The sequence below is a fragment of the Neopelma chrysocephalum genome, unplaced genomic scaffold, assembly GCF_003984885.1.
Source record: "Neopelma chrysocephalum unplaced genomic scaffold, ASM398488v2 Primary Assembly neopelma1_65b, whole genome shotgun sequence".
NCBI lineage: Eukaryota > Metazoa > Chordata > Aves > Passeriformes > Pipridae > Neopelma > Neopelma chrysocephalum.
Genome location: NW_020897723.1, coordinates 480,328 through 491,362, shown reverse-complemented (window position 1 = coordinate 491,362; position 11,035 = coordinate 480,328). Strand labels below are relative to the sequence as shown.

Genomic DNA, 11,035 nt, shown 5'->3' with positions numbered 1-11,035 from the left:
ATCAATGGGGATGACTCTTTTTCCCTGCCAGCAGTTCTCTCTGAGCTGTGTTATCTCTAATGATATTGCCCATTCAGCTTTGGGTTGGTAATTTAAACTGAGTGCTATAGATTAACAGTTGTTGCTGCTTTATTATTGAAATGAGAGTCATGGGATCAATTTAACTGTTCCTGGCTTCATTATTTGCTTAAGACAATAGAGTCATCTCTGCAAATTCTATTGCTTTGTGGGTATTTTTAGCTTAATTATCATAGATATTAGCAACAATCAACAAAGATTTCTTAGGTGCATGTGCTTGCTCCTTGGAACACTAGTTCTTTATAGATTTTGTACTTTTATCTTGTCTTCCTTTTTTGTAGTCAATCCAGTCTGCTCTCAGAAAAAAAGCAACCAAACAAAAAAACCCACCCAATCCGACTTATTTTGCAAAAACATTAATGCTTTCCTAGTATTTCATTTTAAGAATTAAAGGCATAGTGATGGGTTTGCTTTCTGTTCTACATTAATAACAATACAATATTCTGGCAGTTGAGCCTGTGTAGGTACAATGGGAACTTCAGCTTTCTTTTTTTTTTTTGGGGGGGGGGGTATTTAAAATGGTAAAAATAAATCAAAAGCTTACTTTGAAGTGAGCTTTCAGTAAGGCCTGACTGATGCCAGGTTTACCTTATTTAGCAAAGTATCAAGTCCTAAATCACCCATCACTAGTATTTGGATTAGTGTCCCCCAGCTGGCTTAGGGCAGGGGGTGTAGGTGTCAGGGAATGTGCTCTTCATCCATTGAACACACAGAGTTTTGGATCCTGGCATGAGTTAATATAAAGTTTCTTGAACAACTTTATGCAGCATATGTAAACAAGAGTCTCTTTGGTGTGTTGGAGCATAGCTGGATATCCCAGCAGAACAAAGAAACCAGTCTGCAGTTTTGTTTGCACTGCCTGTCGTACATTTAAAATACAGCAGGAAAAAAGTCTTATTAACATTTCTTAAGAGTGCCAGTAAAAGCACTAAGCTGTTTCTTGCATTTGAAGTGCCAAAAAAGAAATTTTATTACCTAGTTTAATATAATATGAACATGTTTATCTTCCAGTCAGCATTTTGCTAACCATTTAGATTACTTTTACATACTTTAACCATAATGGCTGGAAACCTCTTCAATTGCTTTACAAACTTCATCCCCCACAAGATAATATTCTAAGAAAAAAAATATTTTAAGATAACCAGAATTATCCTTATGTCCCAGGCCTTTGTCTTGTCATCCTCTCTCCCTCTTTTCTGCCTTTCCCTTTTCTCCCTAAAGAGGTCAGACAGCAGGTAAGCAGGGCCAATTTTATATCCATTTTAATGGATGACAGACTTGGAAAAGACTAGTGGAGAGTGTAATGAGGGCTCTATTTTAGCACTGCACCTCAAATCTTGTAGGACTTATGTGTGTTACTTAGGTGGTTGGGTATTTGCTGTATTCAGGCTTAATTATTTTGCCCAAGAATGGAAAGAATAATTAAAAATGAACACACAAACCAAGGTTCAATGCCACTTCCATTGGAACAGGCCGTATACAAGTGCCAAATATTGAGGTTGATGGCTACATGCATTAATCCAGAGGTGATCCTGGTGGTATCTGGGACCCAGCAGATGAACAGTGTGGGTGTCCCCAGGCAGGGACTCGAGGGGTGGCCATCCTGTTCCACCTGGAGTGGCTCCACACACAGCCTCCCTCCACGGCCTTTCACCACTTGTTTCCACTTTTCTCCATAATTTCCCCCGCAGCAGAGAGTCTTTCTTCTTGAAAATAACAACAGCCAAGATTTAATGAGAAGATTTAGCTTCCCTTTGATAAGACCGTGGCTGTAATAGAGTTTGCCTGCCTGCACAGTCCCATGGTGCAGGCAGAAACTCCAATATTTCCTGCTTTAGCATTATTTGACCAACTGAAAATTCAAGCCAAGGATTGCTTGTATTGAAAGAATGCAAATTGTTTTTTTCTCAATATCAGAACAACAAGACATACACACATCTGTAGGGGGTATGGAAATGAGCGAGTGCATAACTGTTGGAAATAAATTGCTCCCAAATGATTGTTATTTTTTTGCTGTGCCAGTGTAGCATATCCCAATTCTGAGACATGCTAAAGGAGACTTTTCAAGTAGAAGCTTCCAGTGAGACAGAGGTGTCTGCACAAAATAATGGCAGATTGGGAAGCTGAAAAAATATGTTGTTGGTAAACACTGCCTTAACAAACAAGTGCTGCAGTGAGTTAATATTCACCCTACCTGAGGTGGCTGTTCAAATCACACCACCCATGTGCAGAATGACCTTGTGTCTCCCAAATCTTCTGCTGGTGAACTCCACAGGCTGTTCCTTTGCTCTGCTGGGCATGGACGTTGTCCTTCAGTGTCACCCTGGAGCAGATCAGCAGAAACATTTAGTGTGTCTCCACTGTGCATGCCTCCTTCCTTCCCTTGTTTTGTTGCAGCTATGATTTTCCTTCTTGAAATAAATATCCTGCAAGTTATTAACCTGTCTTCCATCACCTGAAGGCAGATTTTTCATCTAGTCTCTGTGAGGCTGCCTAAAAAGAGCTCCAAAGGCTCTGTGGGCTGGGGAGAAGGTGGTTCTTTGCACATCACAGAATTTTTGGGGCCAATACTAACTCATTCATACCTTGGTTGAATTTTGACTAAGGAGGTGACAAAAACCAAAGACTTTCTCTTACAGCCATAGTTCGAACTATGACACTCACTATGATTTGTATAAAAAGCTTTGTTTTTGTAGTAAATTCTCACCTGTAAGAACCCATCATTCAAGCAGGAAAACACTTATTTAGAGCTCTAACTTCAGCCCATGGTTTGAGCTTAAAACAGGTAATTTCTGCACTACAAATTTGATTTTATCTGCCACAAGTACAGACCCCTCTTAAGTCCTTACTACGAATTCTTGTCAGGTTCTGTCTCACAATGCCTGCCAGTAAAGCCAACAATGGTGGGGTTTGGAATACCACATTTTTATACAGGACCTGTATTAGGACTGTAACAATGTGAAACGTTGATGCCACTGTATGATAATATTTGATCAGTATGGATTTCTCTTTTCCTTTTATGGTGCATGGATTGTGTGAAATGGAATAGAACTCAGCAGCAGGAGCCTGACATGCCAGAAATCACAGCCAGAGGGGATTGTGGTGTTTGCACCCAGCAAAGCCAAGATCCAAGAGGGAACACAAGGGCTGGTAACTCAACTGTGGCCTCACTGGAGGAATGGACTAACTTGGAGAGTATTAAATAGTGTTTGCCTCGTTAGCAATGCCTTACTGCACACCCTCCTCCATTCTTACTTACAGTCTGCTCTGGTTGTGTTGGGAAGGCAGATTTTCCATGTAACTTGTTGATAGAATAGGGGCGAGGGTCCCTATTGATAATTTGAGTGCAGGTGTAATGAGATTAACAGTGGGGGACAGCTGGGGTGGAAAGCCAGGTACAATTATTTTCCATTAGCCAAGCACACCTCTTCCCTGATGAGAGGAGCTATTGCCAGATCCAAGGAAAACACATCTGTCCTCTCCATCCAGGTAGTTTGTAATGTGCTTTGGGATTTTCTGAGGTGAGAAGAATGTTTGTCACTGCTGTTCAGCTGAGAAATGTTTTAGGAAGCAATTGCCATCTGCCTACTGTCTGAAGAGGGAGAAAACCAATAAGTTCTGGCAATAATGTAATGACCACAATTTCAGGTCACAAGCTTTCAATCAAACCTTGATTCAGATGAGGAAACCACTAGGGACCATTTAACATGGCACTAACTGTAATTACAGTGTCTTCAATATTTGACTGAAGCCAATGGTTGTTCTACTTTCCTCCTGCAGCAGCAGCATCACCAATATGATCTCTGCTCCCTCAGCTTTCCTGCAGTGAGGATCCTTTGTCCTCAGTGATTCATGGATGGATCAATGTTCTACGGGACAGAAGTTTTGCTCTTGTGATTTATCCCTCCTAGTCCAGTGCCAATCACTGCAGTCTCAAGGCTCCTTCTGCAAGGACAAAAGACTCGGCCTTTGGTCTCATAAATACATTTTGCTCTCTGGAACTAGGCTATTATCCCATAAAACCTTTCATCCTGTTAATGAAGAGAGCATGAAGCATGTCAAATAGACAGTAATTGATATAAGCTGAATACTGCAGCCTGGCCTGATAGGGAATGTTCCAGCCTACTTTATTTTCAGAACTATCATCCTAACAAATATTTATGGATAGGTGGGATTTTCCTACTGTTTCTAAGGCTGAGAAGTAGGTGGCTGGTACAATCCTACCCATTTGTTTTCAAATAGTTATTAATTGTGGAATGGCTTTCTCAAAGGGATGTAGAAACGTCCTTTGCTCAGGACTACAGAGAAAGCCAAGAAAACAACAGCATATTTGTTTTTGCCTGGCTCATTTATTGCTTACAGTTTGACTGTGCTTTTAGGAAGACAAGGTGAATTTAAATGTAAAGGAGCAGAGAAATCCACTGAGAGGAAGGTAAAAGAATCTGAAACCATTACAGTCAAGTGGCATAGCTGATGGTAGGAATCTGAAGAGCAAGTGCATGTGGGGTTTAATGACATCTTATTTTGGGATAGTCATTTTCAATTGCCAACACCCGAGTGTACAGAGTACAGAGTACAACAATGCAGCTGCTGCCTCTGCTTATCAGGAGAGACAAATTCCAAAGGCTGAACATTGAGGGCTCAGAGTGGACCCAGCAAACCTGACCTTACAGGTTGTTTTTCACTGAGATCTTGTCTTTGCAGAAAGGCTTGAGTCTTCTCAGAGTGGCGTGTGCTCATCTGAACTTCTTCCACGTGTTGAAAAACCAAAGAAATGCTTCTTGACAAGGGAATGGAAGAAGCCAAATGATTCTCCAAGTTTCTAATTTAGAGTCCTAATGACAGCACCCACTGCCACTCTCCACTACACTGGTCATCCTTTATCCAGCAGTACCTACTTACACATTGCAGGAAAGTTATTCCTACAAGCCTGACTGTGGGATCACACTGACACACCATTAAAATGGGTGTAGTTATAGTACTTTACTCCTGCAGGATGTCTGTTCCCCTGAACTGAGCTGTTTAGATGCTTCAAGGGTAATACCAGTGATTTCACTGTAGTGGAAAAGTACAACAGCAACAATATCAGAACTATTCCAAGTGACAAAGAGCTGTGGTTCATTGCAAAACTTTCTGTTGCAAATCATAAAACTCAAGTGAAGAAAAGCTTTCTCAGATGATCATCACTTTCTGCTGCTTTTTTTCAATATGAAGAATCATCTTGGCCATGCTTAATAATATTGAATGATGTGCTATTCCAGGCAGTGGGATAAGCTGCAACAAATTTGGGGACTTGGTGTGAGCTGAAAAATGAAGGAAAAGAGCTGAACCAACCAGAACTTTACCAATCCACCTTATGATAATGAATACCTGCTCTCTTACTTCTCAAAGGATCAATCCAGTTTTTCCAGGCTGAGGGACAAAAAACACCCACCAGTCCAATTGACTCTTAGTGTGGATTGGCTGAAAATGCTAAGAAAGAAAAATTGTCTGAGTGTCCTAGTGAGAGCAAGAGCAGCTCTCATTCTGCATCTTAATGGCAATATAAAATGACCAGCACTTCTGGAGCAGATTACAGGGTCACATCTCCATTACCATGGGGAATGCAGAAGGCAGAATACGTAAGTACAGATACCACAGTCCCATCTCTGCTTCTCAAAACGCTTCTCCTGTGGTTTAATAAAATTCTGAGGTGCTTTGGCTGTGCTATTCCCATCTGCTTTCATTGCCTTTATTTTTTTTTTTATTTTTAATAGCAATGGAATATGCTGAGCTGCAAATGGTGTTACTTGCTGCATTTTTCCTCATCCCTGGAGTTATATATTCATTTCCAGCTTGTAAAAATAACCTGTTTATTCAGTTTCTGAGTCCTGCATGAGATGGTTCTCATTTTCCCTGTGCTGGTTCCCTGTGGTTTTATCACAACTGCCTGCCCACTCCTGTGCTTTGTCTCAGCCACGGAGTTTTCCTTCCCCAGAAGATTGCTGAGCAGTTCTCTCCAGCAGCATAGAAATGATGGTCAGTGCAGAAGTCTCTTTGTGTTGAATTAATTGCAAGCCTCACTACTAATTTCAGAGAAAGCAGTATAGTGGCCTAACTTATGCTGGATGATTTTGGGCATCATTTATTTCCCTGGTTGTCTCCAGTCAGTCAAACCAGGCGATGGAATGCTCTGTGCTCCCACCTCCACACACCTTCTGCATCTCACTCCCCACTCCCTGCAGGCTGTGCCAGCCCAGCCCATCTGCTGAGGGAGTGCAGCCTGTGCCCACCCCAGCACAGGGAAGAGCTGAATTCTGGCAGTAACCAGGGTGGTCACCACTGCCACAGGGGATGGGCAAACAACCGTGGGCTTCAGTTGTGACAAAGCAGACTGGGGATGGATGTTTAAAAAAATGCCCCTTCCACCGAAAAAAAGATTAATGAAGCCCAGGGATGTATTGTTAAGGGGTGGTGGAGTTTTTTATAGGATGGCCAAGTGGGTCTCAGCCCCACAGTGGCCGTAGGTGATGCTGTCTTGGAGCTGGAGGTGGGCTGCCTGCCCCCCCTTGGCCAGCTCCCTGCTTTTCCATGGCTGTACAAGTATTTGGTTTCCAAAAATGCTTTCATGATAATACGAGCCACCTTATCATTGCTTTATTGTTTCCCATTCAGAGACTGCAAAATTGAATTACTAAGCATCCCCTAACTCTGTCTCTCTTCACATAGCTCTGGTCTCTTCTGAACTCATCCAGAACCAACAACTCTCAGGCAGACATGTGCAGATGGATCCCTGGAGCATCTGTGGGACACATTTATGAGTAATTACCTATCATCTGGAAGGTTACAGAGCAGCAGCATAAGTGTGACCTGCCTTCTGCATTTATATCTAACTCAAGACTGAGAAACATGTCTAGCAGATGGGAAAACTCCAGACTCTCAAAGTTTCTCCAAGATGGATTATTTACTATCTAGTACCTATCAGAGCAAGGAGAGCTTATCCAACACAGTTTCTCTTATGATTACTCATTCTTTCTTCTTTATTTCATCAGGATCCCAATCAGGACTGATCAAAATACTGAATGACAAACTAGTCAGTATAAGGGATTTTTTTTGGACCTATTTTATGACCTATTTTTTTTTCATTTGTATGCTGCTAGACCATTGCATGCTTGGTTTTGACACCCTGTGTGACACGAGCAGAAATGTTTCCTGACCAGTTTATGCCAAAACCTTTCAGCCACTGGGTTGTCTAATGCCACTGTCACCTGTTTATTTGCTGTTCACAGTGCAGGACTGTCCCACACAAGGTAGAAAAATGGCACCATTTCTCTCTGACCTGCAGGACAGTGTTGTGAAGATGACAGTCTTTCCATAGCTCCTGTTGGGACCCTCTCCACTAACCTCACCAGGAGCTGCACAAATGTTGGTAACACAACCCAACACATTTATTTTTCTCTCTATGATACTCTTTTATATGCCACTCTGGCAGAGCCTGAAAATTCAAGTTTAACTTTGGCTTCCTTTGGATATGGAGATTCAATCTGGATGTTTATTTGAAATGTCCTTTAGTGTGGAAACCACAGAGAAATTTATGTAACAAGATGCATGAGTTTATGTTGTTTCATGGGACTTCTCTAGACCTACACTTCTTGTTTGCTGTTTGCTTCTCCCAACTGAAATGAAGTCATCCAGATAGAAGTCACTTGTTTGGCTCTCTGTGTACGAACCCAAATCCTTTTGGGGAGTTTCCATCTGTCAGTCTGTAGGCCTGGCACAAATATGGAAGTACAGAGGAATTTCTTGAATTATAACTCTCTAGTAACCTTTGCCAAAACTCAGAGGTTGAATTTGGCCTAAGCTTTAGAAAATACCCAGGCAAAGGCTTGTTATGTACAAACTCCTTCACTTCCCTTTAAACCAACATGAAAAAAAGAAGGAAAAGCTGACATTTCAGTTCTGCAAGCAGCTCAGCACTTCTAAGCACTGGCTCAGTGGCTCTGCTCCAGCATCTCTGTTGCCTCCCTTCCTACCTGGAGTGCCCTGAGACTGCACATCCAGAGAGTCTGGGGAAATTTATGAAGTCCAAGTGTTATGGAAATCATATCTCATATTTTTTTTTTTTTAAATCATTCAAACAACAAACCATGCAAGTATTTGCAACAGCAAAGTGAAAGGCATTTTAGAGATGGTGGTATTCATGGGAAGCAAAATGTATGAAATATATGAGCCCTCTCCAACAGTAATCCTATTTTTTCCCCTCATCCCATGAAGTCATTGATTCTTTAGAATTTCCCAAATGTATCCAGAGTCAAAGCAGTGCCCTGCAATGGGGTTTGACACTATTTTATCCATGGTCAAAGTGAAAGCTCCCATTGTCAGGAGTAAAACCCTGGAGGGAATGTGCCAGCCAGGAGAGATTAAACGTTCTTTGTATTGTACAACAAAAAGTGCTGTAAGGTTGATCACAATAAAAGCTTTCCAAAGTGACAGCACTGGGCTCCTTCTCCTCTTTCATCCTTCTTTTAAGCTGTTGCACAGTTATAAAAAGAAATAACATTTCAGCAAAGTGAATGGTCATTCAGTGCTCAGGATAAAAGGTACATTCCTTTTTCATGGGTGGAGAGCGACCATTGCAGTGCCTGGGGGTGAGTCGTGGAGCTGGGTCTCCCACAGAAGGCTGTGCTGCTGCCTTGAAAATGGGAAAATTTATCTTTAACATACCCTGATGTTGTTTTGAGGTTGGAAAGCTTTATGTCAAACTTTCTAGTCCCTCCAGAAGGCAGTTTCATTAATGTCACAACAGTTTTATAGGGGTGAAGTGACTTCAGAAGAGTGTCTATTTGTTTGTGGCTTTTATTGGGTTTTTTTGCAATATACCTAGTTTAAAGTCAGAACACTTAGAAACTGAGAAATAATCCCAAATTTACTCACTGTAATTTGAAAATCTTTCAAGTTGGCCAAGATGGTCAAAACTCTGCTGAGACCTTTCAACAGAATCACAGAATATTCTGAGTTGAAAGGGACTCACAAGGATTATTGAGCCCAACTTCTTATTCCTGTCCAAGCAGAGAGCTTGTCAGAAAACACCCTGTTTTCCTTGGACAGACCAGTGAGATTGGATCCTCTCCTCTGCTTAGAGCATTCAGCCTGGTGGGAAAGTGCAGAGGTGAATGGCGTGGATTGCTCCATTTTTTTCTCTTCAGTCGACTTCAAGACATTAAATGAAATTTACTTTTGTTTATCTGGGGAATTCAAAGCGAAAGTCAGAAAATGAAAACTAAAACAGTAGTGTCTGCCCTGCTGAAATGAACAATTCCCAGGCACTGTACAACAGTGAACCCACACACACCTTGGGTTAATGCAGCTCTGTGCTTATCCAATTAGGAACAGAATGGGGCAACAAACGAGATCTCAACAAGCTGATAGAGCAGGAAATATTTGATGTGAATTTTCTCAGCAGAGAACCATTCTAAGTGATACGAAGGCTTTTTCCATATTTGCAATAACGGCATTTTCTGTGAGCAAATCATCCTGATAGAAATTTTCCAGCTATCTTTTTTTGGGGAATAATTGGGTCATGATAATGCACTGCCTTGAAGAGAGCCTGGAAAGATTAGGCATGCTTGCTTTGAAAAGATTAGCCACGCTTGTTTGGGAAAGGAGGGGTCATGATAAAAATAACGCCTGCTTTATCTAAGCATATCAGAAATCTTTAATTGTGGTTTTATACTAGAGTGGACAGATATAAAAATGAGAAGTTCAAACTCATAAAAGGGAAAGCAAATTTAATAAGATTTGAGACTATTCTATGAATAGCAAGGCGAGACAGAAGTGTCAAAGGTGGCACTGAACATCTGCAAGTCCAGAGTGTAAATATTCCCAAATTGAAAGAAATGCTGAAACAAACCTCTCTGTGTGCAAATGCCATAAAGCCCATGAAATGTCCCAAAGCTGTGGGCTTTTTGTACTGGTTTTTTTTTTTTTAGTTGGCTTAGTGATAACAAATCCAGACCCTATGTAAACCAACACTATTCACAGACAGGGCAGTGGAGGGGCCATCTGGTTCATCTTCCTGCTCCAAACCAATCACTAATGATCCTGACATTTCTTCAGCCTTCCTGTTAACAGGGCTAAAGCACTTCACCTTTCCTGTTTGAATCACTCCCCTCCATTTTCCTCACGTAAACAGAATTTTGGTTGTTTGTTAATTCTTGCATTAGTACACAGACATCAAGGATGCTTGACAGGACAGGCTATTTACTCCCTTCTTATTCCTATTCAGGACAAACCTATCCCTCAGATTTTTAGGTTCTTACTGAGTTCACCATCCTTTGTAGCTGCCTGTAGATTTCCTTCTCTTCCTTGTTATCCTATGGCATTATTGCCAACCCCTTCACTAGAGCAGCAATATGCAAAGATTTCTTTCACTTTATAAGGAGCACTTCAGGTCTGATCATCAGCCCAGGCTACTTCACATTGTGATCAAGGAGGTGAAAATTCCCCTCTGGAGCCATGCATGGATCAAGCACCACCTGTGCTGTGTGTCCCAGCTGAGGTGGGGGCCAAACCCTGGAAGGGAAGGGAGGGGCCACATGAGCAGCACTGAGCTTGTGTGGGGCTTAAAAAGAAGGGAGTCGAGGTAGCCAGCTGCTGTAGTGGGCTCAGAGTTTTACCAAGAGGTGGGAGGTAAACTGTTATTAAGGTTCTGTAGGTCTATTCAAGGAAGGAAAGTGGATGAAAGCTTAGCTCATTCCCACGTGCTCTGGTGTGAGCACTCTCACAGGTTGGATGTGATGACTGGGTGAAGAAAACCAGTCCCTACAACGTGCTCTGGAGCATTTTTTCTGACCTATTACCTTCGTGTTGTCAACCTGTGTTACCAATTACTTTGTTCATCCTTGTGAGAGCTGCTGTGTGGAATTGGCAGAGGCAGCGGACTCTGTGGTGCCAGCCGTGGTGAACTCTGTTTGCAGAA

The 11,035-nt window shown here is 41.8% G+C and overlaps 1 long non-coding RNA gene across 1 annotated transcript; it reads left to right on the top strand.

Moving 5' to 3' along the window:
* The first annotated feature begins 5,465 nt into the window (after positions 1-5,465).
* LOC113968024 lies at positions 5,466-10,551 on the top strand. The gene is made up of 3 exons (XR_003534343.1): positions 5,466-5,699; positions 7,347-7,486; positions 10,497-10,551. It is a non-coding gene; the product is annotated as an uncharacterized LOC113968024 (long non-coding RNA).
* Positions 10,552-11,035: the final 484 nt, after the last annotated feature.